The sequence below is a fragment of the Molothrus ater genome, chromosome 13, assembly GCF_012460135.2.
Source record: "Molothrus ater isolate BHLD 08-10-18 breed brown headed cowbird chromosome 13, BPBGC_Mater_1.1, whole genome shotgun sequence".
Classification (NCBI taxonomy): domain Eukaryota; kingdom Metazoa; phylum Chordata; class Aves; order Passeriformes; family Icteridae; genus Molothrus; species Molothrus ater.
Window position 1 is genome coordinate 4,124,818 of NC_050490.2, and position 27,501 is coordinate 4,152,318.

General features: G+C 44.4%; 1 protein-coding gene across 7 annotated transcripts in view; it reads left to right on the top strand.

Annotated features, from left to right (window-relative positions):
• PEAK1 (pseudopodium enriched atypical kinase 1) overlaps positions 1–27,501 on the top strand; it is a 111,124-nt gene that overhangs the window by 38,713 nt on the left and 44,910 nt on the right. For 3 of the 7 annotated variants that reach the window (XM_054516207.1, XM_036389339.2, XM_036389335.2), the window contains exons 2-3: positions 8,816–8,985; positions 25,219–25,309. The exons of 1 other annotated variant lie outside the window; for it this stretch is intronic. The gene's annotated coding sequence lies outside the window, so the exon portion shown is untranslated. Of the gene's footprint in view, positions 1–8,815; positions 8,986–9,015; positions 9,034–25,218; positions 25,310–27,501 lie in introns of those variants that run through there. 3 more of the 7 variants (XM_054516208.1, XM_054516209.1, XM_036389338.2) reach the window with 3 other exon arrangements.

Consider the following 27,501-nt stretch of genomic DNA (forward strand, 5'->3'; position numbering starts at 1 on the left):
TCAGCTGTGGATGTTCTCAAGTGTCACCATTTGCATTACTCTTCTGATAGTCCTTTATTACCTTCTTTTGATTTTTGCCTCATTTTTCTTTAACTGCAGGATTCAAACAACCACTTTTCTGTGGCAAGTGAGTTTAGAATTAAAGCTTCTCAGAGTCTCCCTTTCCATAACAATACTTATCAATGCAAGTGCATAACTCTTCTATTGATCTTGATACTAAATTTCAGTATCTTTTTTATTCTTTTTGAAGCAAATGCTGTTGGAGAAGTGAGGCTGCAGCAAGCTCTCCTGTGTCTAATGACAAGCCAGAACGGGAGCAATACTTGCAGTGTATTGTCCTCTGTCCTTGCCTGTTTCCGATTGCTCAGCACCAATTGTTTCCAGCTGCAGCTGTTTTATACAGCTGCCAAAACCACTAATGCCCAACCTGTCTCTAGCAAGAGAGAGTTTAAAGAAATAATCTTGCTTTTCTTCAGTGTTTGAAAGATGGCAGTGCTTTGGGTGATGATGTGGTTTGCCTGGTGCATTCACTCTTAGGCCGTGGTGCAGTGGGTGAGTGGTTGGTGGTGAGCAGGGCAGTGTGGGTGCAGCTCTGTATGCAGCTCAGGCAAGAGCATTTCACAGAACTGGGGAAACAATCTGGAGCCACTGAACACTTGCTGCATTTTGTGCTATTTAAATGCATACTCTGTATCTTAATACTTCAGAAATATTAAGTGCTACTTGACGTTCCCTATTACAACTGTAGTTGTTTTCCATCAGTATTTTTAAACTACAGTCAGAACAAGGGAAAATGCCTTAAGTACTTGAGGGAGAGAAATAGCCCAGGAAGGAATCACAGAGGCTCTTTCCCATGCCCTCAGGCCTTTGCAGGGAGCACTGCTGTCACCCCAGTGCTGTTTGCCTTAAGGAGGCTTTGCAGCAAGTGGAGCTGGTTCTGTTCAATTTGTCAGGTTTTATATTCAGTGCACTGTACCTTCTGACCTGTCTTCAAACTCTGCTTATTCTGCTGACTGACCCTACGGTTCTGGCCCTTTCCCTGAGCTGCTGTTCGATTTCTGATGTTCTCTCTCACCTTCACCACTTGTTGCCTTTTCTGCCTTCTGGCTCTTTCAACCAATTGAGTTCACTTTTTGATGTATTTTCTTCCTTTAGATTTACATAGTATAGAGTGCCTTTCTCATTGCAAGGTCGAATGGTACTTCACCGAGAAGTCAAAATATGTGGATTGGCTCTTGTCACAAGCTTAATTTAACCATCATTTATGTTCCTGGAAGTATTCCATTTTTGATCCATTTCATTTATCTTAATACCTGCTTTTAAGCAAAACTTTGACAAATGATAGCAATATGGGGAAGATATTTTAGCATAGTCTTTTGAAAATCATTTTCCTAATATTTGAATTCTAGTCCAGGCCAGATTAAAATAATAGCATTACAAAATGTCAAACCTGGTAAAGCTATTAAAAAAAAGAACAGGAACTTTGACTAATGGCCCATGTATATGGCTTAACATTTAAGTAAAGATTGCATTTCTGACTTGAGCGATGAGAAGAATTCAGCTAAAGCATTTCTCTCCAGCTTCCTGCTGCAGTGAGTGTTCTTAGTCCGGCTCTAGCTGTGGGAAGAGCTGAGTGCCACACATCTCTGGAATGTTCCTGCTCTGTGGGAGCTGCTGTTCCCACTCTGCCTGGGGCCACAAGCCCTCTGTGCTGGGCACGCTGGCTCTGGGCTCCAGAGGGGGTTTGTGCTCAAGCTGAGCTGCCTCCCTGGCCTGAACACCTGTGTGGGACAGGGCAGGGACAGGGCAGGATTGTTCTGACAGAGCCATGGAGGGCAGGGCTCCTAACTGAGAGTACAGAACTGGGCATCAAGAGATGGATCCTCTGCTTTAGCCCAGGAAAGGAGGAGCTGTGGCTGCATTCCCAGGACAGAGGTGCAGCCCATGGCACTGGGTCCCCCCAAGTTCCAGGGGCTGCACAGGCTGCACTAACCAACCCCCTGCCCTTTGGCAGCTGCTGTGCCAGGAAGGGGGGTGCCATTTGTGTTGAGTTTGTCCTGGGGCTCCTGTGGCATCTGTGCAGAGTTCTGCAGTCCTTGTGATTTGCCCTTGTCCATGGCATGAAGCTTTCAGCAGGATTTGCCCTTGTCCATGGCATGATGCTTTCAGCAGGATTTGCCCAGATTTGCCCTTGTCCATGGCATGGTGCTTTCCAGCAGACTCACAGCAGCCTCTGCTCTCAGGAACTTCATTCTGTAGGAGCAGATTCCACGAGGAGAATGCACACATTCAATCTGCCACCTTCTCCTCAATTCAATAAGATTTCCTGATAACCTCTGTGGTACATCCAGGAGTGGTTTTTCCTGTGGGAGGGAATATTTGAGGCTGGCAGCCACAGTTTTAATGTTAGAATTGTTTGGATGTGGGCCTGCACTTGGAGCAGAAAATCCACTGCCATTTCACAGCATTATTTGCTGAATGGAAACCAGGGAATTGACATCACCTATTCAAGAGCAAGAAAAATGGCATTAACAGCAGGGTGTAATTTTTTTTTACAGTCCCAAGCCTTCCTTTGTTTGCAATTTTAGCTTAATATACTCATGATACCTTGAAACAGGGGTGTGCATTGAGATGGGGGTTTGAAATTGCTTTTGTGGTTGTTTCTGGCTTATATAAATGTATACATTCTCTAAAGATCAAAAGTGACTGGAAAAGAGGATTTGGAAGAGATTATTCATCAAAATGGTATTTTTTTGGAATACATTTGGGGGAGGGGGCAGGAAGAGAAATTTCAAGCTTGGTGTCTCAGACTTTGCTTTTGTTCAGCTTTCTTGGACAAAGAATGTCTCATTTTAACCAAAACTTCTAATAAGCCACTGGAGTGAATATATGCTAACAAAAGTAATGTCAAGTGTTTCAATAAAAATCTCTCCTGCTAGTTGATCACAGAAGCACAAACTCTGTGGTTATTCCATTAATTCCCCTGAGAGATTCCAGGGTGCTTTTTCAAGAGCAGATCTACTTTTTTTTATATTATTCATTGAAAGATATGGATTTAGTTAAATATTTTCAGGTCTGTGTTTTTAATTTTTTATTTGCATATAAAATTTATAAAGTTAGATTATGATAATGCTGTTTCCAGTGTGTCTGAAAATACTTTTAAAGTCTGCCTTGCATAATCTGTCAACTCAAATTATTACATTTGCATCTTTTTTTCTAGAGCCTGTGCAATTAAAAACACTTAAATTATGTTTTATCATAAAGTTCAAGGGAGAAGATAAGCTAATTTGTTCATAGCAGTTTTGAAATCCTGCTTAATACTTTTATTTTAAAATGTTCTATTAGGATTGAAAGGAAAGTGTGGGAAGAAAATGGCAAATCCCAGTGTAGAAGCTGTAGAAGTCTTGTCAGAGTGCTTGAGAAGCTTTAAATGGTCTTGTTTAGTTAAACAAGGAATTAGGAATTTGCTTAGGGAAGACGTGGGCTGGAGGTTGTATAAAACAGAATCAGAGAGGTCAGGGGAGATGACAGCAGGGCTGGGATGTGATGGAGAGTTAAAGGATTGAGGTTCTTGTGCAAACGTGGAGAAAGTGATTTCCAGCATTGCTGGGACTCTGGGAGACTTGAAATAGTTCAGTTCATGTCACAGATTGCTCAAATTTACACGTGTACAAGCAGTGTTTGGTGGCAGGTGAATGTTGTCTGTAGTTATTTGTTACCTTTTAAACAGCAACAACATAAGAAAAAAGAAAATGTTTGTGTTAATCTAAACAGGAAAGGAGGAGTGGTGTTCCTTGAGTATTTTGTGTTCATTCTTGAAGTGAATTTGCTTTATTAAGAATGTTTTATGAGAAGATTTGGAGAAATCTGGGAGAGAATTCTCTGTTAGTACCCAAAAGTGAAGGTTGTGCCATTCTTCTGCAGAAACAATTCGGAGCAGAAAAATGCCCAAAGCAATGAAAGGCCCAGGATTTGTGCCATTTCTCAGCCCTGCCCTGCGCTGTCCTGCAGCAGGAGCTGTCCCATCAGGATGGAGAGCTTGGTGACAGCAGGGGTATCTGCCCACAGAAGGGAACAAGGATCTTTAGGAGGGTTGCAGGGAAAGATGGAAGCTTAAGGAGCAGCTAATGAAAGGGATTGCAAAGCATGTTGTGTTCCAAAGCTTGTAATGCTTGTATCATGTTTAAAGAAAATAATTCAAACCCTACAGCTTCACCAACATTCCTCCTTCCCTTTGCACTCCCCTCACTTATCTTTTGCCAAGAGCTGCTCTAAGGAAATACTTCTCTGCATTTCTCTTGTTCTGTCTGTAATAATGGTGAGCCTGAAACCCTTTCTGCAGTGGCAACTTGCAGTACTTCAGTAAATTGTGGCTTTTGGCAGATAAATAGAGTTGGTAAAATTTTTTTTGATCCCCAAAACCCTCATTTATCTTCCCATTAAAAAATATATATACATACATATATATATTCCATCTTCCATTCTTCCTCTTCAGTCTGTAAAGAACAGCATATGATGTGGTTTCTGTGTTGATTTTCTTGATGATTTTTAGCCTGTCAAAGACCTTCTGTCTCAACAACTTTGAAACAAAGATTTTTTGAATAGATGAGAAAGTGCAGCTGCCAGATGAACCGACACAAGAAACTGGAAGGGGAGGATCTTGCAGATGGTTCTAATAAAACTGGGCAAACAGCAAATGGGGGCGGGGGGAGAGGGGGTTGAAATGCAAATTGCAATCCCAGTGCAAGTTTTGGGGTTAGTTTGTGAGAGAAAGTTGCATAAGCAGCCATTTGAGGCTTGGGCACTGGGGGCAGTTTATTGTTGCTCTCAGTTTTTCCTGTTGCCACGCTGCTGCCAGCTTCTCCTTCTCCCTGTGTCCGTGCTGCCACCTGAGCTGGGGTGGCTGTGCCAAGAGCCCTCCTCTGGAAAGCCCCATTCAGCTATTCACAGGGCGTTTAGGAACATGAAATACCAATAACCATTCAGCTATTCACAGGGCTTTTAGGAACATGAAATACCAATAACCATTCAGCTATTCACAGGGCTTTTAGGAACATGAAATACCAATAACCATTCAGCTATTCACAGGGCTTTTAGGAACATGAAATACCAACAACAGGCTAGGTTTTCAGGAGCTGCTGGGAGAGGAAATTGTGCTTGTTGGAGCACAGAGCAGTAAAAATGGAGCAGAGGCTTGTGTTGCTTCATTGTTCCTGCCTCTGCTATCCCAGAGCCAAAATTGCATTTTGGCCAAGCCTTGATAAACTCTGTGTTTGAAGTTTGTACTACATGATTCATTCATAAGGATGGAGGGTGACTCCATCCTTAGTAGTTGTAATTTCTGTCTTTTCTGCTAATTTTCTTCTCTTATTCAATGGTATTGGGTCTCCAATATTAGGCCAACAATTAATGAATAAAATTGCAGTAGGAGAGATGCAGATGAGGGCCTGGATAGCCTTTGGTGGTATCAAATTCAATCACTACTTCTTGACATGATAATTTGGGGTTCTTTAGTGGTTCTTCGGGCCAGAAAATCTTACTGACACCTCATTGCCAAAGCCAAAACAACTAAGTCTTTCTTTTTTTTTCTTCCTCTTGCTAATCTTTCCCTTCTTGAATGAAAGGAAGAGTGTTTGAGAGCACACAGGCTTTCAGCTCACACAGCAGCCCTTGGGGATGTGTCTTCATCTTGCTGTGTCAAAAGCTTTTCAAATCAGTAGTTCGGGAGCAGCAAATCCTTCCAACGCATGAGTAACAGATACTTGTTTTATTTAAGAGTCCTTAAGCATGAGCAAGTCATTAAGTACTTCCTTTCTCCCCATGAATCAGTTCTATTTTAAACAGTCATCATGTATTTAATATTTTTTTAAAGTATCAGAAGTTCTGACTTTTAAACTTTTCTGGAGTCTCTCGTGTACGTCTGTGAATTTGTATTAAAAACAAATCTGTCAGGAGCTGCACATTCCCTACACTGATGCATTCCCTTTCCCTTTCTCCTCTAAAAGTGGAAATGCTGTGTGTGCAGCATTTCTTTGCCCAAGGAGACAATTTGGAAGTGAAGCAATTATTGCTCTGAATGCAGAGCACATCTCTCCTGGTCAATGGCTGTGTAATGCCACCTCAAATGCCACCACCTGAGTGGCCTCAGGAGCTCAGCAGCAATGTCCCCCTGGGGGCTGGGAGTTCCTGGGGGCAGAGTTTGCTGTGCCAGGGGGTCCCTGCAGCCTCCTGGGCAAAGCTGCCCTGCTCAGGATGTGTGTGGGATTCCACTGAGGGGATCTCATGGTTTAATGGAATGCTTTGCTCGTGGATATTGACCCTGTGATGTTGTCATGCTTCTCTGATTCAGTCCATTTGGAAAGAATCTGTTTCCCCTCTCTTTACTGTATCATGCAAAAAGGATAACAAACATAAATATTTATAGTTGGGTATTTTTGCAGGGGTTTGTGTCCAAGATACAACATGCTGAGACATTAAACAGCATAAGTGTTGCCAGAATCCTACCAGCCTGGCAAATCTGACAGCCAGCTGAAGGCCAGGGTAAGCTTTTATGATAAAATCAGGCCATGTACTGAATGCTAAAGCATCACCAGTTGTTCACAGCTCAGGAAGAATTCACTTTCAACCATCATGAATAGGAAAAATCTTTCCCAAATGAATGGTGTGTGCAGGGATGGTGTGTGCAGGGATGGTGTGTGAGGTGTGTGCAGGGATGGTGTGTGCAGGGATGCTCTGTGATTCATTTGTTGAGCATTCCTGCCCTTTGTGCTGCAGGGACAGCAGAGGGGACCGAGTCACATGGCAGCTCTTCACATGGGGCTTCTCCTGCCCCAGCCTCCAGGGAAAGCCAAGGGAGATGCAGGGGGACTCATCTGCAGCATCATTCACTCCACCCATGTGAATTGCCTCTTTGGAGCAGCTGCTGAAAAGAATTGCACATCATCTTTATTAATTAACTTCAAATGCTTTAAATCATCTGTAGTACTGGGCACGGGAACAGAAGTGAATATGGAGTGGCTTGAGTCATTTCTTTTTGAGTGCTAGATTGTGTTTTTCAAGTCCCTGTCCTGCTTACGAGTGCAATGACAGCTGTATCTGTGATCTCTGTGCCACCTGTTGCCTTAGCCACCATTTAATGTGCACTCTGCTGGTGTTGGAGATAAAATGTTTTCTGTGACACCTATGAAACACCTCAGTGATCCTCACAAGCCACAGGAACACCAGATTTATATCCAGCTGTGCAGCTCCACAAGTGAAGGCAAAGGGCAGGGACAGCCCTTTGTACTGCTGGGCAAAGCCTGCAGAATTTTAGGACAGAAGTACAAACACCTGCATGCAGCTAAAATTTAAAAATGCATGTAACTGTTGATATTTTATTATATAGCTACAGCTCTGGCAATGTTTCCTGGCTTGGAGCTCCCTATAGAGATGTGCCAGCGGCGCCCACAACTTGGGAGCAGGTTCTGCAGGCTGGTGGGCACTAAAGGAGGAGAAAAGGAGTAGAAATCCATCTAAAGGAGGAGAAATCCATCCCCCCTCCTTCCCCAGCCAGCTCCTTGAACTGCAGCATCCTGCCTGAATCCACAAAGTTCCCAGTCTCTTGTTCTTCTTGCTAATAAAAAATCATTTTGGAAGGGGTTAAAATTTTACACAAACAATGTTTCCTTATGCTGAGGCTTTAAATAATCTTTCATTGTGGCCATTCCATGCCACCAAGTGTTGGCTGATTTCTTCAGGGCTCTTTTCTCTATTTCAAAGCACTTGATAATATGCAAAGAAAAAGTTTGCTGCTGTGTGAGGATCTCAGAACTATGAAGGATTGTGGTGTTCCCTTAACATTCCTTCTGGAGGCTTTGTAGGGCTCAGTTCTCATCCCTGTTCTTCTCCTGCATCCTATTTCTGCCTAATCCCATCTGCAAAAGTAAATTGGTTGGTAACACTGGGTTAGGAGAAGATTCAATCTTCTCCATCCAGAGGAAGCTTTCTCCTCATCTCTAATATCTCTATTTAGATAATGAGCCACAAGTTGAAGTCTGATTTAGTGGTGATTCCCTTACCTGCCTTCAATGCCAGGATGTTCACCCTTCTCATTAAGTCCATTGTCAAGCACATAATGTGTGTTTTCTCTTTGGATAATTCTTATTCATCTCACTTGTTGCTGCTCATCTGCAGAGCTATTTCAGAATCTTCCTTTCAAATGTCCTAAAAAGTCCTTTTGTGGTGATAATCGTTGTCAAGGAGTTCTGGTTGTGCTGCTCAGTCTGTGCCCTCACCAGGCTGTGTTTGCTTTGCACAGAAGTTTAAGTGCTTTGCTCCTTGTTATTTGTGGCTTCCCTTACACAAATTATTTGTGTTTGCTTTCTTTCTGCCAACTTTGTCACCCACAAACGTGTTCACACTTGAAGTCACAAGAAGCAGAATACCAGAGGAGGGGAAAAACCAACCCCACAAACGAAACCCCAGGAGATCTGGACAGAGCTGTTTCCTTGAATAAGCTCTGCTCCTTTTCCCAGGAAAAGTCCTTCAGTCTTCCAGTGGGTTCTAGAGGCTGTTCCTCAGCCTGTGCCTCCAGTCTGTGTTCCTTGCAGAGCTGCAGCACTGTGCTCCTGGGGAGTGGGAAAGAAATGGGAACCTTAAGGACAAAAGTCTGGGGTGCCAGCTATGCAGCCAGTATTCTGAAAAGAATTCAAATGTGTTTTTTGTAAAAAAAAATGCTTTCACAGCATTGAAGAGATCAGGAGGTCACTCAAAGAAAATTTACAATAAATCAGATTTGAAGTTTGTTTGAAATAATCTTCTTGTCTGTCTTTCACAGAAAATGTTGCTGCCCTGACCAGCAGTAATGAAGAGAAGGGGGTGAAGTCAATTTGTCTGGACAAGTGGGAAGTTTGAAATTTTCAGCAGGATTTATTAGCAGTGGCTGCAGGAGGTTTTGCCAAGCCAGCTATTGACATGAGAATGGATTCAGTGCCTCAGACTTAAGTGGTAACTCATTTTTCTGCCATCTTCTGATTTCCAATACAGTACAGCAGGGTAATTTATATTATAGATGATATTGTTTTACTACTACCAGAGTTTAAATAGACAATCTTACAAGAGGCAAACATGATTTTGTCAGCTTCATTCATTAGCAAAAAGTTGAAATTTTAGTATCTGGTGCTTTATTCAGTAGTTGAAATTTCTTCCTGTGGTTTCATCCCATGTGATCATCTTTGAAAAACAAAAAGAGTTTTATCCATTACTTACTGTCTTCCTACCCAATGTCCAGCAAAATGCAGTTTGGAACAGGGTGTAGACGTAGCTCTGTCCCTGTTTTTTGTTATATTTCAAGTCCTTTGTGTGACTCCTGAAACCTGTTGAAAGATACACTAATTTGGCACACTAGGAAGTTTTCTTTTTTCTCCTGACATTCAATAATTCTTCAAAAATCTTTTTCCATTTTCTTCTTTTCTTTGCTCTTCTTATTTACTTATCTTTTTCTCTGCCATTCATAGGTGGGTATTAAACATCTGAATACTTCTATGCCTGTTCTCCTGAGGTCAGTCAGAAATACAAAACTGTGCTACTTTTTAAAGTTAAATTGGGAGCAGAAAGACCCCCCAGCTCTGTTTTGCTTCCCATTTTGGGCTCTGTGCCTTTGTAACAGTGTAGAACTGGCCACTAATAACAGAAGCTTTTAAAAGGGTGGAAGGGAATTACCATATCTTTAATACCACACCAAGATGATGTTTCCATGTCTTTTGAGGCAAAAGAGTGAAAGGAGGTGTTTGTGCTCTCCTCAAAGCCTCACTAAACCCCAGCTCAGGAGAATCTGCCTTAGTTTGAAAACTGTGATGTAACTGCATATATCAAAAATGACATCTCACCACATTCCTTTCATTTGTCATGAACAAAACAAAGGAAATCTGTTATGTGCTGTGGTTTTGTTGGAAATGCTTATCTCTTACTCTACCCTCTTTTATTTAGAGGGAGAGTGAACAGATCTGACAGTGGTTTTATGTGACTGATGGTAGAAAAATTAGACCAGCATTTCTGAATCTCACAAATATAGCTGTTCTTATTTACCAGTCCAGGTGAGGTATTCACTCCACCCCTGTATCATAGGCTGTGTTAGAACTTCAATGGGAGAGCAGCCGGTGCCCCAGAAGGATTCTGTGAGGTTAAGGGTGGGATTTCAGAAAATGGTCAGCATTAAGGTAGCAATTCTGTCTGAAATCCACACTGCTGCTGTGTCTGTTTTGAGAGCACAGTCAGAGCAGCACTTAGGAGCCTTCCAACCAAGAGCTTAGAGCTCAGCCAGTGCACCAGGTGCTCAGGAGGCTGCCAGATTCCTCCCTCACTGAGTTCCCCTCTTTAGGAGTTCTCTGGTTTGTTGCCAGAGTTGTTTCTATACTGTGTCAGTGTCCTCTGCTGCATTGGCAGGAAGGGAGGGCTTGCAGATTCCATCTGTCTGCAGTGGTGACAAATGAAGCTCAAAAAGAACTTAAAAGAAAAAATGTTTTTCTTCTTTCAAGTTTTCAGATTTACTGTGCTCTCCTTAGTGCTTTTTCTCTGTTGCTCCCTGTAGCCCAGCAGTGTTTTCTCTTTGAAGGTGTGCACAGATCCTCAGATCTGATTCACTCATGTGTCTAATGAGAACAAGAAAAAGACAGTTCCAGCTCTCATGTCTGTTTTGCAAAAGTTTTGGAGCTGGAGCACCTCACTGGGATGTTTGGTTTCTGTAGGGCACTTCAGAGCCACAAATATGAGCAGCACAAGGTACAAAGCAGCCCTAGTCACAAACTCTTGCCCATTCTTACAAAAGAAAATGCACCACCCTGGCTTGTCTGTGTGCAGGCAGTCAGGAGGGGATACAAACACATTCTAACCACCATCATTAGAGGAAACATTCCTAGGAAACTGGAAGGTGATGTTTTTTCTGCTCCCTTGTACATCCCTGCCTGGCAGAGCAACTTCTTTGTGCATTCAGCCTTTGACAAAACAGCACTAACTGTAAATCTGCTGGGGACAAGGACTTCAGCTGAGCAAATAGGCTCCCATAATTGTTTCTGCATTCAAATTACTATTATTTAGCTGATAAAAGTGACAATCAGAGGCCCAGAAACAGGGAGAACAATGCTATGGGATAGATTCCTCTGCTGGCACAGGAAGATGTTCATCAGCTGAACACCAAGGGGGTTTTGCAGTTGAGGGAAGAGCTGGGTGGGATGAGGCCTGGCAAGAGCCAGGGATTGCTGCAGGGCAGGTAGGTCTGCATCTCCTTCCTGCATCTCCTTCCTGCTGGAGATGCTCTGGAGTGGCCTAGGTAGGAACTGATGGAGTGCACAAATTCTTTCTGTCTCTGAGAGCAGCTGGAGGATGTTGCCTGGGAGGTGCTCTTGGCTCAGGGATTTTACATGGGAGGGTTTTCTCTCAGCTTGAGAACATTTTTTCCGCTTGACTCACTGACTGAAATCTGAATGAGTGATAAAATTTCTAAAAGTAATGTTGAATTGGTTGGAAAAATAAAAACTGCATTTATCATCAGGAAGGAAGGACAAAGTAAGGGGAAAGATTCAATGAAGAGGAAGTCACCACCTTCCCAGGAACAATGGGAGGCTGTGGGCAGCTCACACACCTCAGCCTGCCTGGCTCTGCAGCCACACTGAGGATTCTTCTGAGGCCCTGTCAGGCTCCTGTCCCACACACAGGACCCACACACATTCTGTGGGATGCTTTCATTGAGAAGGCTGCACCAGGAACGTGTTTGCAGAGGTTCCCTCACTGTACAGAGCTCGAGCCCGTGTGTGCATGAAAGGAGACTGCCCACTGACTCCTGCAGAAGCCATTCCTTGCCAGGAACAACACCAGCCTTTGTTGCTTCTCTTTGGCTTGGCACAAAGAGCAAGGAAGGAGCAGAAAATGCTGGCACTGAAGAGGAGCCATGTGAGCTGCAGATAAAGTGAGGTATCTGCAGGGACAGGCAGGGGCTACTGGCTTAGATGGATTTTTAGGATAATAACCATAATAACATTCTTTTAATGATCTTACATTTCTATAGTGCATTTCCTGTGTGCATTCCTGAACAGTTTTCCAGACTCCAAGTGCTGTATCATTTCTGTGTGCTTGCAGTTTGGAGAAGCTCTGGGCACAGAGCTGGGTGTGCTCCCTGCAGAACCGGCCAGCTGCTTCCCTCTCAGGGTAAAACAGGCAACACACAGGGGAACATTTGAACTGCAATTGCACATGCACAAAAGAAAGATGCAAAATTGAGGATATTGATCTCAAAATCAGAAGCTGAAGATACTGAAGGCAGGATCTGTTGGAGTTGGGGGTTAAGGAAAAATTACTTTTTTTCTTCCTGAGACCTGGCTTGTTCATTTGTCAAGTTCAACCAAGCTTTTCCAGCTGAGGTTTTAATGGCTGAAGGCTGATTCCAAATGGAAACATTGACAGACTAAGCAACAATAACTTAATAATACTTTTTCCATGTCCCTATATGCACTTCTTTCCAGAGGGCAGTTCAGATTTTTCACGCTTGCAGTGTCTCTGTTTTCACTTGGACTTATCTCTGAAATGTGCCCATCACAGGTGTGTTAAAAATTCTGTCCTTGTCAGTTTAGCTGATAGAAGGCAGCTGAGGCTGTGTTTGCTTGGATTCATGCTGGTGTGATGGCTGGAAATTTCAAATAAACAGGACAAAATGGAAAAATTATCCTGTAATTGTGTGGGGCTCCTGGTCTTCATTTTGGCCATGCCCCTGTAAGTTCCATCCAAGCAGATCTGCTGCTGGGGATCTTGTAGCTCCTTTTGAGATGGGATGGCAGATTGCTTATTGCAGGAGGAGGGAATTTTCAGTGGCTGGGAGGTGAAAGGCCTTGCTTATGGTGAGGTCTCTTCATTTGCTCAATATTTGTAACAAATTCACTTTCCATGAATTTCCATCATGTAAAACTTGTGTCTTTTACTCTGTCATTTCTTTTATCAGCTGCTCAGTTGGTGATAATTGCATTGTGTTTTTCATATTGGTTTCTTTCATTTTTCTCTAGTCTGTTATTATGTGATGTGGCCTTGGCAAGAAACACATTCCCATTCTTCCAAACAAAAAAAAAAAAAAATCCCAAACCAAAAAAAGAAACCTGCATACAGTTCAGACCCTGCTAATTAAGAAAACTATGAACTTCTAGGTGAAAAAGATAATTATCACATTTGAACCTGCTGCAGGCAGTAATCATTTCCATGGAATGCAGGTAGTGCCACTGTGCCAAGGTTCTGGGCAGTGCTGGATGCCCCTGGGTACTACAGCAGCCACCTCATCCAGGGAGCTGCTGCAGCAGCACTTCTAATGCCCCCTTTAACACAAAATAATTGGAGTTTTGGAGGCTTCTCAGATTCCAAAGGTTTCTTCACTTTATCCAGAATGCAGCTTTTCCTCTGAAACATCCATTTCCCTGGAGCTGGACTAGATGACCTCCAGCCACCCCTTCAGCCCTGATGATCCTGTGATTCCTTAACCCTCCCCAGGATGTCTGAAAATGCACTCAGAACCAGCTGCTGATGATGCACAGTCTTTGTTCCTTTGCTCTTCCAAAGAGGAGTTCTTTCAGCCCAATCATCTCTATCTTAAATATGAACATTAGCATATCTATATTTTAAGCAGGAATACTTCACAGGCAAATAGGCAGGGCTTTAAAGAGACTTCAAAATATTTCCAAAAATACCTGCCTTGCTTTCTTTTTCAGCCTTGTCTTATGTATCATTCTCTATATGAGTTAACCTACTTTTTTTTGCTAAGCTTTTATTTTTGTTCTGTTGCTTTCCATTTCTGGTGATATAAATTCTGTGTATTCTCTTGGGGAGAACTGCAGGTTACACTTTAACTTGCACTGTGGTGGCAGTGCTTTGTGATTTACATTACAGTGGCATTCCAAAGATATTTCACAAAATTCAGACTTTCCCTGCTGAAGGAGTATGGTCGGCCATGTGCAAACATAACTGGGATTGTTTATTTTCCCATTACTAGATAAGAAGGTGCAAGGACAAATAAAATACAAAATGAAAAGAATCCCTATTCCGGATTCTTTGGATTCCTGCCTCCCCACCCTGAAGTTTGGAGAGCACTGCAGGCTGCTGAGGTGCCATTATCTGCTGCACAGCCCTGCCCAAGCTCTAACAATTCCTAAATAGTTCTGTTCCTATTTTACTGTGCTGCATTGCTGTTCTTATGAACATCTTTGCCAGGTTAAAATACTTCAGATTCTTCATGGTGATTTCTTGAATTAGTAACTAGGAATAAAAGTGCCACTTGATAAACAGTAGTGACACCTTGTTTTCTCCTATCAGTGCAGCTGTAAACCAGTCAGAAGGACTGAATCTGTCCAAAAATCCCTGTTTCCAGGGAAAGCACTGCTGAAAGTGGAACTGAGACAGACAACTTTCTCTTGTTGGGAATGACTTCCTCTTTCAGTTTTTTTGCTGACAGCACAGTTCAGGTACCTCACAATCTAAACATGCATTGTTCCATACAGGAGGAGAAGTGCATCAGCAGTTCTGACTTACAGACATTTCAGACTTCTTGAGCACTATCTCTGCTGTCCCCTCCTGTAATTTTGTTTCAGATATATGCACAGTCAAATCAGGATATTTGGTTTTCAGCATAGAACTGTTTGCTTTCAACATTCATATAAAGCTTACTGAGGAGGATACACACACACACACACCAATTTAAAGATGCCATACTCTGAGAAATAAACAGGTATTACTCCAGTAATGCCCACTGGAGCAGTCTGGGGTGTATTTTATTACATCACTGTTGTGATTTCAGTGTATTTAAGTTTAGGGCTTTAAGTGAGTGAATTTACAGGTATTAAATGGATCAAAATTTATGAGTTTGCCTTGTTAATGTAAAAGACATTTCTTCTGCAGCTAAAGAAAGATGGCACCAAGCTCACTGAAGGAAAAATAGTCCTTGCCTGACTATGACTCTGTGCTACTGATTTTCAAGAGTTTAGCTGATAATATCCATTAAGCTTGATGCTGGTGATGGATACAAAAATTAACCTTGAATATCTGGTAGTGACATACTTGAGTCTTGCATCAGTCAGTATTCAGTTAATTATCTAAGTATCAGTGCAAAGAGAGCAGGCTCCAGCTGGCTGTAATTAGGGCTGGATTGTTCCATGCCTTCAAGACAATTTTTACATTCATGGGATCTGCAGCTTTCTGTTGTCCTCATTTCCTGCAACATAAAAGCACTTGTGTGTCAAAGAATGAAAGGGGGCAGAGAGTGAGAGAGGCTGTGCAGATAAATCTCATTAACATCCCTGACAGTTTGGCTGAGAAATAGGCATTGCAAGATCTAAATAATTTTTTTTTTTTAAATAAAGATGGAGAACAACCCCCAGGAGCCATAGACAGAAAGTGTTATTTCACTTGCCCGGAAGACAAGGTGGATCTTTAGAAAGCACAGGGGGTTTTATAAAAGCTGAAATCTGCTCTGTAAATTTTGGTCTTAATGAGAGACCAGCAGGCTGTGCAGGAGGAAAGTTGGATGGCAGCTGAGGAGTGTGTGACAGACAGTGGGTGAGGTGCCCTGGGATGCAGCACTGCCAGTGCCAGAGGTGCCAGCCCCTTGGTGCAGTGCAGGCTCTGGGCTCTGCCCTTGTGCTGCTGAGTTCCCAGCTCTGCAGTGTGCACTGCCTCCCAGGGATGCCCTGGCTTGGGGAGACACTCCTCAGCTCCCTTCAGCTCTCAGGGCATCATGACCTGTGTAGCCTCTATTTCAGCTCATGAGCAACACTGGCAAGTTTTCAAATTATTCCTCTATTTAGGGAAAAACAGCCTTCTGTGCAGTTTGCATGTAAAATTGCATGTTGGTATTTCAGTGGGATCCAGTGGGGAAGGTTTGTGCCAGCAACTGGGCAGGGGGGAAGGGGCAGTCAGTGTGAGCCCAAGGACTTCAGGACAGGATCTGTGCAGGCCACGATGCTGCACAAAACCTGCTGCAACCTCCCCTGGCACTTCTGGGGAGCAGAGGGAGGCAGAGGCCCAACAGCCTCCCATGTTGGTGCTCACTGCTGATGTCCTTCCCTCCCTGGTCTGACAGAAATCCACCCTCCCTCCCCACCCTCAGTGGAGCTGCTGCAGTTTGAAAGCTGGGGCTGTTCACAGGTGTCATGGAGGTGAGCATGGCCATCTCATTTTAGCTTATGGAAGGTAACAAAACCAGTAGTTGATAGGGAAAGGTGTACAAGTTAAATTCCTTCTTTATTGGATGCAGATTAAATACTGTCCCAAGCAGTTGCATGTGTGTTTCTGTTCAGGTTGGCTCTATGCAGGCAGTGCTGTGCAGGTACCTGAGCTGCATTTAGCAAATGCTTTTGCCACGTGGTCATAGAACTGCAATACTGAGCTGTGTCTGGGCCATCCTGCAGTGCCCTGGCACTGGCTGAACACAGACAATCTGTGTGTCACAGCACTTCACTGGGGCAAGGCTGAAGTGTGCAATATACACCCAAGAAAATAATTTTATTTTGTGTGCTGAAAAACACTTTGTACATTTTCTTTTGTGCACTTGATTATTAATAGAGAATTAATGTTTTGCTACTTGGACAAGAATGCTTTACTTACTGACCTTCTGTGAAAGTTTCTATTCTCTGAGTATAGAGTTTAGAATCACAGATTCTGCTGATTGACTGAAACAAAGTCTCTCAATCCTCAGTATCTCACTAATTTCCTTGAAACGTTGCTATGACAGCTGTGCAAAAGCAGCTGGACAGATAAGAAAGTGATACCCAGTGTGTAAGGACAGCCCTGCCTCACTCAGCCACACAGCAGAGCCATGGTTTGATGTCAGTGATTCAGCCTAGGGATGAGCTGTGAGCAAGGGCACTTGGTGGGCTGCTCTCCCCCATTACAGAATCAGAGAATTAAGGTTGAAACTAAAGCTCCCCTGCACTCTGTTCTTCCTTGCTGTGAGGGGCCCCCATGTGAGCCCAGGGTGTGAGGAGTGGCCTCAGCAGTGCCCAGCACAGGGGGATGGAGGTCACTGCCCTGCTCCTGCTGCCACAGGACCTGGGGCCATTGGCCTTGTTGCACACCTGGGCACATCTGGGTTCATGTTCAGCTGTGCCCAGGTCCTTCCTGCTGGGGAGCTTTGCAGTCCCTCTGCCCCAGCCTGTAGCACTGCAGGGAGTTGTGAGCCAGGGACAGGACCCAGCTCTTCTCCCTGCTGAACCTCATAGAGTTGGCCTTGGCCCATGGATCTGGCCTGTCCTGGTCCCTCTGCAGAGCCCTCCAGCAGATGAACATTCCCACCCCACTCAGTGCTGTCTGCCACCTGGCTGAGGGTGCCCCCAATCCCCCCAGGCCAGCCCTCCTCCTTCCCTTTAGCCTGGGTTAGCACTTGGTGGCCAAAGGACAGGGAGGCATGGGGGAAGTGCCTGAAGTCCTTTCCTCGCCACAGAAACTCCCTTTCCTCAGTTTGATTTCCAGCAGGGGACACAGAGCCACAGGCTCCATTTTGCATGTCTGTATTTCAGTGGTTTCCAGAAAATCTAAAGATATATTTTCCAGGAAATTAAGAGAATTCAGTTATGATGGCAAAATGTTAAAGGTACAAGTTGCAGCAAAATTCAGGAGCTCTTGAGAAGCTCCTCCACTCTGATTTGAGGTTCATGAGGTGATTCATCCCAGAGACCCTGCCTTCCCAACTGCCTCAGCTCATGCAGAAGTTTAAGCCTGTGTCTATGTTGCAACTTCAGCATAAGGGATAATGGTTCCTAATTGTTGAGTAGCACATTGAGTGCATAAGTGCTGACCTCTCTCTGCAGCACTGTGCCACAGAAGGAATGGCTTTCGTGTTGAAGCCCAATTGGAGTAGCTGTAATGCTTCATGCATCATTTTAATGGCACTCTCAAAAAGCCTGGTATCTCTGTATGTCATTATCTCAGACTCTGCAGTTGTTGTTTCTTATTTAAATGTCCTATCTCACTTGAGATTTAATGTAATTAGAACCAGCCTGTGGAAAAATCTTTTTCTATTATGTCTTAGCTATTGTTCCAGTCAAGATGGTAAAGCAAATCAAACAGGATATAATGAAAATGATAAAACCATTTGCAAGAGGCAGTTTTCCTGAGGGAAGCAAAAGGCAGCACCACTTTTCATTTTGCTTTGTAATTCTAAACATGGCATGGGCCTGGAGTGACTCCACAGAGACCTGTCCAATACACCTGAGAGCCCAGACAGGTACAGCTGGCAGGAATCTGCCTTGGCTGATCCAGCAGGGAACCAGAGCACCACAGCAATAAGCTTCTTCCACTGTTACTGCTGCTGTCCCAGCCTCTTCAGCCAGCACTGGGTCTCCTTGCCAGCCAGGGTGTGTGTGAAGGAGCTGGGCCTGCAGTAATAAACATCTGAGATTGTTATTTTTTCCTCAAGCTGCAGCATCCTGGCTGGGGAGGGTCATCCAGACTGTGGGATCTGCAAAGGCACTGGCACCCACAGCTTCAGTGGAACACAGGTCTGCAGCAGGAACTGCTGTGTCTCCTGTGGAAGGAGAGGAAAAAGTGGCCAAGGCTTTCTTGGTCTGGCTTGGAGGCCACATCACAGCAAGGCAGGAGCCCTGACTGCTGTCTCTGCTGGGTGATTTCTGAGCAGTTCAGGTGTTACTGTTCCACATCTCTTGGCTTTTCTATTAGGTTTATCATTTGACATCAAAGCTGTTTTACAATGTATTTTCTCTTTTGTGCACAAGCCACTTGTGAGCAGGCTTTTGTATTGTCAGATATGTTACAGAAATCCATATTCATTCCCAGCAGTATTGATAAATTCAGCTCTCTGGAGGCTCTGATGCAGGGCTGTGTGCCAAGGCCAGAGCTGGACAGGCAGTGCCTGCACAGAGGCTGGCAGGGCTCTCAGCCCTGCTGGGTCAGAGGGGATGTGTGGGATTCACATTCTCTGAACCTGAGAGAAGCAGACAAGAGAATGATCAAAACAATTCTTATCTCATTGGCTGCTCCTGTGTTGTGCCAGAGTAGAAAGCAATATGGAGATTGTTTACCCACAGTGATGGTGATTTGTTTCCTTGGCCTCTCAGTCAGCAGTCACAAGATTCTGTGCAGTTGAGTTGAGTTGGGTGCTTGTGCAGATTCAGTTTAGATGTAGTGTAATATAGTATAGAATAATATAGCATAATAAAGTAATTAATTAGCCTTCTGCTATCCATGGAGTCCTCCTTGTCTTTCTCCCCCTTCATTGGGGTTGCCTTGTTTCCCATAGGGATGGATCCAGTGCCCGTGGCACAAAGCCTCTGCTCCAGGCAGTGCTGCTGCTCTGGTCTTGGCCTTACCTGGGACCACGGGCTTTGGAGTGCAGAGTGCAGCCAGCTCAGTCTGTCTTCACACAAATGTCAGAAGCAACAGATCAGGCTTGTTTTTCAAAAGCCATTGATGTAAAAATTCAAACAATCAAAAAAATCATTAGGCTAATACCTGTAAACTATTGCATAACTTCAGATGTAATGAAAAAAGAAAATCTACCTGGAAAAATTCTTTTGTTGTAGGTTTCTGGGTTTGGTGCTGACTAATTTATAGATCACCTGTGCACAAGTTTTCGTCTTCTGTTACCTTGATCTCTTTGGAATTCAAGAAACAGTAGTTTCTTCTTCTCCCCTTCTCCCTGCTCCTTTCTTGTAAAGAAATGATTAAATACTCAGAGTACAAATGCTGCACATGAATATTTATAAGAACTTTTATAACATTTAGCAAGGCAATGCTTCATGGCTGTCTCTTTCTGAATGCACATAAGACAGTGCCATAATTTCTTCGAAGCTGCACTGAGTCCTTATTTGCTACTGGGTTGGCAGGAGCTGGAGGCTCCTCAGGGCTGCAGTCACTGATGATGACAGAACACAGAAACCATTGGGGTGTTTCCTACTTTTCTGTTAAAGCACTTGGCTTGTGTTTAATATCTCATAAGAACACATTTTTCATGCATCATTTACATTTAAGTTGTAGAAAATTGCTAGGTAGAAATCTTGTAACTGGCATTGGATAAATACCTGATTCCTGTGTTGATCCTTTGTTCTGGGAAGAAACAGAGTTAAATGTCTTCTGCTTGGAATACTGACACTGTGGGACAATTGAGTAGCCCTGGAGCACACTGTGCAAAGCACTTGGAGGGTCCTCCTGTTAATGCAGAAGTGCTTTAGCCTCCACTTCTCAGCATATTGTCTCTCTGGAGTAGGGCATCCTGTGCATACCTAATTGCCTGTGTAATGCCTCAGAGTGTTGTCACACACCCACTTGTAAAAAGCAAATGGAAACTAGTAGCTCTTAATAGCAGATTTATCCCCTTGACATCCTGGAAGAATTTAGATCAGATTAAGCACAAGAGGAGAAAGAAGAAAGGCTTTAGGAATAAGCAAAAAGGAGAGAGGGTTAGAGTTGTGATTTGTTAAAGCTGAAGATAATTTTAGAAGTGGGTTTGGAAGTCCCTTGCTCATAATCCTATTGTAACCTCTCCCTTCTCCCTTATAGAATAATTGCCATAAATTGCATGTTCTCATGTCCACAAGGTTACTATAGGAATTGGAGACTTGCAGTGTTTTTTAAAGCTGGAGTGCATGATGTGGATTGGAAGTTACCTGTTGGAGCTTGGCACAGCATGTGTGGGTCTGTGTGAGGGGCTGCTGAATGCCCCCCATGCTGGCAGACCCGCTGGGGGCAGAGTGGGAATCACCCCCAAGCCAGGGCTGTGGCACAGCTGTGACCAGAGCTGTCACCTCCTGTGGGTCTGCCTACTCACCCTCCCCACTGGCCTCTCACAGGCTGCTTTCTGTGGGGTGGCCTTTAAACCATCCCCACTTTAACATCTTTCACTGGATCAGCTGGCTAAGTTAGTTCTTCCTGGAATTCATTAATAGTATAATATTTCTGTTTTGTAATCATATTTTCTCAGATTTAAGTCCCCTTTCATCTGGTCACACTTACTTTAGCTTTCTGCCTGGGATATGTGTGTCTTCTGTAGATCTCAATCTGAAGATGTCAGAATATCCCAATGGATCTGATACTTGTGATTTCTTCCCTTTTGTGTGTGTGTTTATAAATATGTCTAATTTATACTTCTCTGCTACAGCACTATGCAAACTATAGAGATGTATTTTTGAAGAAGGCACCATTTATGTGACTTTAAACCCTGAACTACTACTGTACTTAATTTTCAGATAGTGATTTTGATCTCCTTCCCAGATGTTTTGGGCACAGTAATTATTAGAATTATTTTCATCATTAGCAAAGGACAATTGAAGGAGACTATCAACAAACAGTTTTGTTTACATTTCAATTAAAGCTGTACACTTGTGGCATTACATTTATCACCAGATATTTCAATAATGATATTGAAAGACAATAATGCTCTCAGTTGGGCTTTACTTGTGCAAAACTTTTGAACCTGATGCATGACCTCTGAGCATGTCAGAGTCAGAACTTGGTTACCTCTGTAAGAAAAGTGTGTACTCACCTGAGAACTCCTGGAGTGTGTTTTGCAGCAGGCATAATTCAGGATCTTGGGAAGATGCTCCCATGTTTGCATCTACAGGAAACAAAGGTATTGTCCACATTGGTGTGGAGCAGCTCATCAAATCCAACCAACCAGATTAAACAAACTGTAGTCCTTGGATACTAATATCTACAAGAGTTTTCATATCACATTTTTCATAGGGAAGATTGAAATTGCATTTCCAAAAAAAATTAGTATGACAGCTCTTCCTGATTTATTTCTTTGCAGTTAATTTTCAGTAAAAATGAAGCATGCACCAGGGAATGCATAGGCATAACAAGTGGTAAAATTCCAGGGACCTTTAGAGACTTTGATCTGTCTCTGATCCCTGGCATATTACAGGTTTGTGGAGATTTGAGGCAAATTTATTTTATTACTTCTACAGAGCCTCAGACTGAACTCTTCCATCATAGCTTGTGAGACAAAGGCCTTGACTCAAGCAGGGAACTTGCTGCTGGAGCTTGGTGTGTGACTGCAGAGCAGGGGCTGCAGGATGTCCTGGAGCTTGGTGTGTGACTGCAGAATGTCCTGGAGCTTGGTGTGTGGCTGCAGAGCAGGGGCTGCAGGAATTGCTGCCACGAGGGAAGGGAAGGGAAGGGATCTGCCTGCCCCTCCTTCAGCCCAGGCATTAATGATGCCTCACTTCAGCAGGCAGCCATCTCATTATCTCTGTCAAGTCTCCTCTGCCCTTTTCCTTTCCCGTTCTTCTTTCTCCAAGTTTAGCAAGTAATTAAAAGAGTACAGTGGCTGAGGAGTGAAAAGGGAATTTTTCCAAATGCTGTTCCTTGTAAAGTGTAATCCATCGCCCACACCTCCCAGGGCAGTGATTGAAGATCTCCTCACATTTGTCTTACTTGAGATTTAAGCAAAATCATCTGCTGAGCATTTCAGTCTATCCATGTGCATTACAATCCATCCAGGCTCCCTGAAAAGAAAAATGGGAAAATAAGACATGGTTAATGTCCCGGGCTTTATGTGGAGAGAAGAGATTTCACATCGGGCACTAGAGGCAGAGGCTCCAGCCTATCTCCTGACTACACAGAGCTAATTAGCATGGAGAGCCCGTCCTTTTGTTGGATTAGCTCAGCCTTGGAAGGGCTCTGGGCTGGAGCAGCAGTGCAGGGAGCTGGGGCTGCCTGGCTGTGGCACTGCCTGGGGCTGCACTGTGTCCTGGCAGGGCAGGGCAGGGGCTCCTCTTGGAAGCCCCCCAAAACCCAAGCCTTGCTTTGGCACAGCCACAGGTGAACAGAAGTTGTGCAGAGCTGCTCCTCACAACCACTGTCTCTCCACTTTTCTCTTTACTCTTCCTGTTCCTGCAGTACCATATGGAAGTAAGGAAATTACTTTGCTCTCTACAGAAAGGAAGAAGAAACAAGTATTTTTATGTAGCAGAAATTTTTGTATTAACCTGTAGTTTGAAGAGCTGCACAGCACAGAGCAGATCTGCTTCAGTTACTCAGCTCTGCTGTATGAAGCAATCAAGAGGCCAATCCTCCACCTGTATCCAGGCAGCTGATAAATCTCCCATTATTAACTTCACCTTTTTGATTTTTTTTTTTTTTTTACATACATAATTCTGGCATCTAAACAACTCCTCTGCCTTTATTGAGTTTGACATACTGCAATTTCTCTCAAAATTAAGGCTTTGGGATCCCTGTTCACATACCAGGTTTCAACAAAAGGCTTTATAAAACAGCTGGCTTTAAAAGCTGAGTGATTGTCAGATGAGAAATGATTTGTACTTGAAACAGTCATAGAAGGTGAAGTTAGTAGTGACTCATTTTCTGGTTATGCCAAAAAATATTTCTGCAATCACTGAAATTCAAAAAATTTAGCATTTAATCTTTATTCACATTACTGAGACTGGTTTTTCTGTTGAATAACTGCTGGATACTATTGCAAACAAAAGACTTGCTTTTTAAAACAGCTTTAAAATAAAACACCAATTCCTTGTGTTTGAAAAACCATGTTGCCTGTCTTCCTTGTGCCTCTGTATATCGTCTTTGCAGATGCTGGATTTTAGTGAGGGATAAATAGATAACCTGATTAACAAGTATACAAAAGGCTAAATTAACTTTTAAATCTAGTATATTTTAGTTTTGTTTTTCTATGTTGTTACTGAGAAACCAAAATGATGAAAATGCAGTGGATGTTCTGTGGGTTAGGCCTGGCTATAGGTGACAGGTTTGAAACTGGGTGTAGGTAGCAGGTGCTACTGAGCAGGATGCTCTGTATTAATCTTTGTCCTAAAATTAGTCAGGGGTTTTTATGAACAGTCTGAAAGAAAATGTAAATAGGGAGAGAGGGAGATTTGAAAGCAGAGATGTGCACTGAAAAAAAAATGGAGGAAATACATTTTATTCATTATGTACAGCTGTAAACTGGGAACAAAAGATTTTAGGCCGGGGTTGCCTGACTGCACTGAGAGAAGTGAAGCTGCTGAAAAGCTTGTGGAAGGCGTGAGCACATCATCATCATCATCATGAGTTCTGGCTAACAGTCTGGGCTGCAGAGGGCAGTGCCTGGCCTCCAGGTGTGCAGGGATGTGCTGCAGCAGTGGAAGGGCTGTGCTGGTGGTTGTCCCCAGGGTGGAACACTGTGCCCAAGGGTGCTGCTCACAGTTCACAAGTGGCACTGGGGGTTACAGCTTTGGGCAGCTTCGTTCCCAGAGAAGGCCAGAGAGCTCCATTTATTCATGTTTGTGTTTGAAAATAGCAAAGTAGAACCAGAAGTGCTGCTTGAGTAGGGGGAAAGGGATGAGTAAGGCAGCGTTGATGGCTGTCACAGTTACCATGGCAACCCCTTGGCCACCGGTCGGGATGCCATCCCTGTTTATGTAACCATCACAGAACATATGCCACCACCACTAATTAAGCCAAGGTTGAGCCCAGAACCTCGAGCTCTGCCATACCTCTTTTTTTTCTGTATAAATTGCAGGGTTAAGCACTACAGGGAGCGTGGGGTCTCCTGTGTGACCATCCTGGTGACACCTGGCATCACCTTCCCCTCCTGGGCAACAAGGAGGTGGCAGCAAGGCCAGGCTGTGCTCCTGAGCAATTCCCTCAGGCAGTGGAATGTGCTGGTGTGTCGTGGCCAGCCCCTGGAGACTGAGCCCAGGAGCTCAGAGGGAGCAGCTTCGCTGCTGCCGTGCAGCTTGATGCTGCTGCTGTGGCTGTTGTCTCACACTGGTTCTTGTTATAAACAATTTACTTCCAAATGCCACAATGTTGCACATGGCAGGAATAAACCTCCCTCAAGACCCTGCAAGAGAGCAGGTAATAGCAGCCTGTCCCATTTCACTGGAATGGCAGTGACAAAAGGTAATTGCCCTGGGCTTGGTGTGGCTCCTGGTTGGCTTGCAGCAGCCCAGTTTGCTAATAAAGTATTCTGTCATAAAAATCTCGTTTGAAAGGCAAGGAATTCAGATGAGTGTGGTTCTGCTTTTACCTTCAGATCCCTGTGGACTGGTATTGAGTCATCTCAGCAGTACAAGAGTAGAAAATTCACATTGTTTTTTCTGGCTACAAAAGGCTTTGGATTCTCAGGATTCTGTCAAGCACAAGTAGGAAAATTTGTGTCTGGCAATCAGCTCCTTTAGGAAAACATTTCTATCTGTAAAGAAGAACAAAAGAAAGGGAATTGAATGTTGGTGGTGATTTTCTTTCTCTTTCCTTTGCTAGAGCTCGTTTGCTGTGCTTCAGCTTTGTTGTTTCCTGCTGTGTCCTGCTCCAGGAGCGAGCGCTGGCCGGGCTGCAAGTTCGGTATCCCCAGGTACGATCAGCAGCGCTGCGGGCCGGCCCGACCGGGCAGGGGCTGCAGGGCCGGGCTGGGCAGGGGCTGCAGGGCCCCTACGGCCCCGAGGAGCCACCTCTGGTGCCAGGCTGGGCTGGGCTCAGCCCTGCGGCTCTGCTGGGCCACCTCTGGTGCCAGGCTGGGCTGGGCTCAGCCCTGGGGCTCCGAGGAGCCACCTCTGGTGCTGGGCCGGCCCGGGCTCAGCCCGGCGCCTCTGCTGGGCCACTTCTGGTGCTGGGCTGGGCCGGGCTCAGCCCTGCGGCTCTGCTGGGCCACCTCCAGTGCTGGGCTGGGCTGGGCTCAGCCCTGGGGCTCCGAGGAGCCACTTCTGGTGCTGGGCTGGGCCGGGCTCAGCCCGGCGCCTCTGCTGGGCCACTTCTGGTGCTGGGCTGGGCTGGGCTCAGCCCTGGGGCCCTGAGGAGCCACGTCTGGTGCCGGGCTGGGCTGAACCCTGTGGCTGCTCCTCGGGGCCACTTCTGGTGCGAGGCTGGGCCGGGCCGGGCTCAGCCCTGCGGCTCTGCGCTCACCTCTGGTGTTAGGCTGGGCTCAGCCCTGTGGCCCTGAGAGCCACCCCTGGTGCTGGGCTGGCCGCATGCAGCTGCCGGCTCTCCTGCCTGCTCTGCTGCCCGGAGCACACGGGCAGCGCGGGCAGCGATTTCCTGCCTGCAGCAGCCCGCTCAGGTTCATGCTTCCCCTTACTCCTCCTTCAGCACTGGCTAAAAATTACAGTGGTTTACACACTTGATAGGTATAAACATCTGTCTGTGAAAATGCAGGCTATTTCTTTTCTCATGGAGTAAATTGAGCAAATTCCCCAGCTGCAAAAACCAGTCATTGACTGTAAAGATAAAAACTAACACAGGATTTCTGTTGCATTTCCTTTCTGATTCTGTCCTTGATTGTATTTAATGATGCCTTCACTGCATAGTTTTCCATGTGTGGATTATTTTAAAGTATGGAATCAGATTTGGGAAACTAAAATAAATTACTGGGTTTTGCTGTGGTTTTTTTCCTGCCCTACATCTTGTCTCTTTTGGTAGCCTAAAAAGCTGATTACTGACTGTGGGATACCCCGGCTTTGGCTGTTAGTCCTTTTCTGTCCCCACGGAGGGCAAGGGCTGCACACAGAGCCCCCACGATGTGCCTGGAACATGGGGTGTTGTGGGCTAGCAGGCACAACACTTAATCATCAGAATAAGGAAAAAGTCAATTCTTATTATGCATGCCAAAAGCATCCAATGCTAGTACCTCCTAATTCCTTTTCTGAATTTCATCTAATGCTGGTGCTTTTTATCCCTAATAACATTCTTATCAGTGGTGGCTTGCCATTTCATGGGAATGGATTTTAGGCAAAGCATAAGTAGAATAAGCAAAGAAATTATCTGTTGTAAACTTCAACACTAGTAAACATTAATATCTTTAACCTTTTGACTTGGAGCTCATCATTCATTTCATTGCTCTGGCTTATGAGTGCAGATTAAAATTTCTTGCATTCATCTTGCTTGGTGAAGTAGCTTATTGGGATGAATAAATGACACCCTAATTAGAAGAGTAGCCTGAGTGAGAGTAAGCTGCTGGAACCAGCTTTGATGGTCAAAAAATTACCTGTAGCTAGTTTCTCAAGATTATCAAAGAGGCCCTCAAATTAGAATGTCTGTCTTTGATCATAGATGTGAGGAATGAGGCAAAATGAGTGCACCAGGCAGATGGCAGGGGGAGGAGATGGTTGCTGTGGAATGGAAAACTGGAGGAGTTTTTACAAAGATTCAGGCCCTTTCCAGGCATTGCTCTACCACATAGTGAATGAGACAGCAGTATAGGGCTTATTTTTATTTATCTTTTCCACCATAAAATAGTAATGTATGTGTCTTTAAAAGTTAAATTGATTAGGTTATTTTTAAAGAAAAATCCCTCTTCTATCATTCCTCTGTAACCTTACCCTGATTTTCTAGCCTGTAGTGTGCCAGGCTTCAAACAGTACTGATCTTTAGTAATCTCTTTCCACCTGGCTTCCTTACCTGGCTGATTCCCACTGCCTGTCCTGGCTGTGGCTGTGGGTTTGTCCTGCAGGACCTGTGGGTGTGGCCCAGCCCCTGACAGGGTCAAACATGAAGTCACAAAAGGTACAAATGGGATGGCCCAGGACTGAGTGACAAGTCTAGGACAGAGTG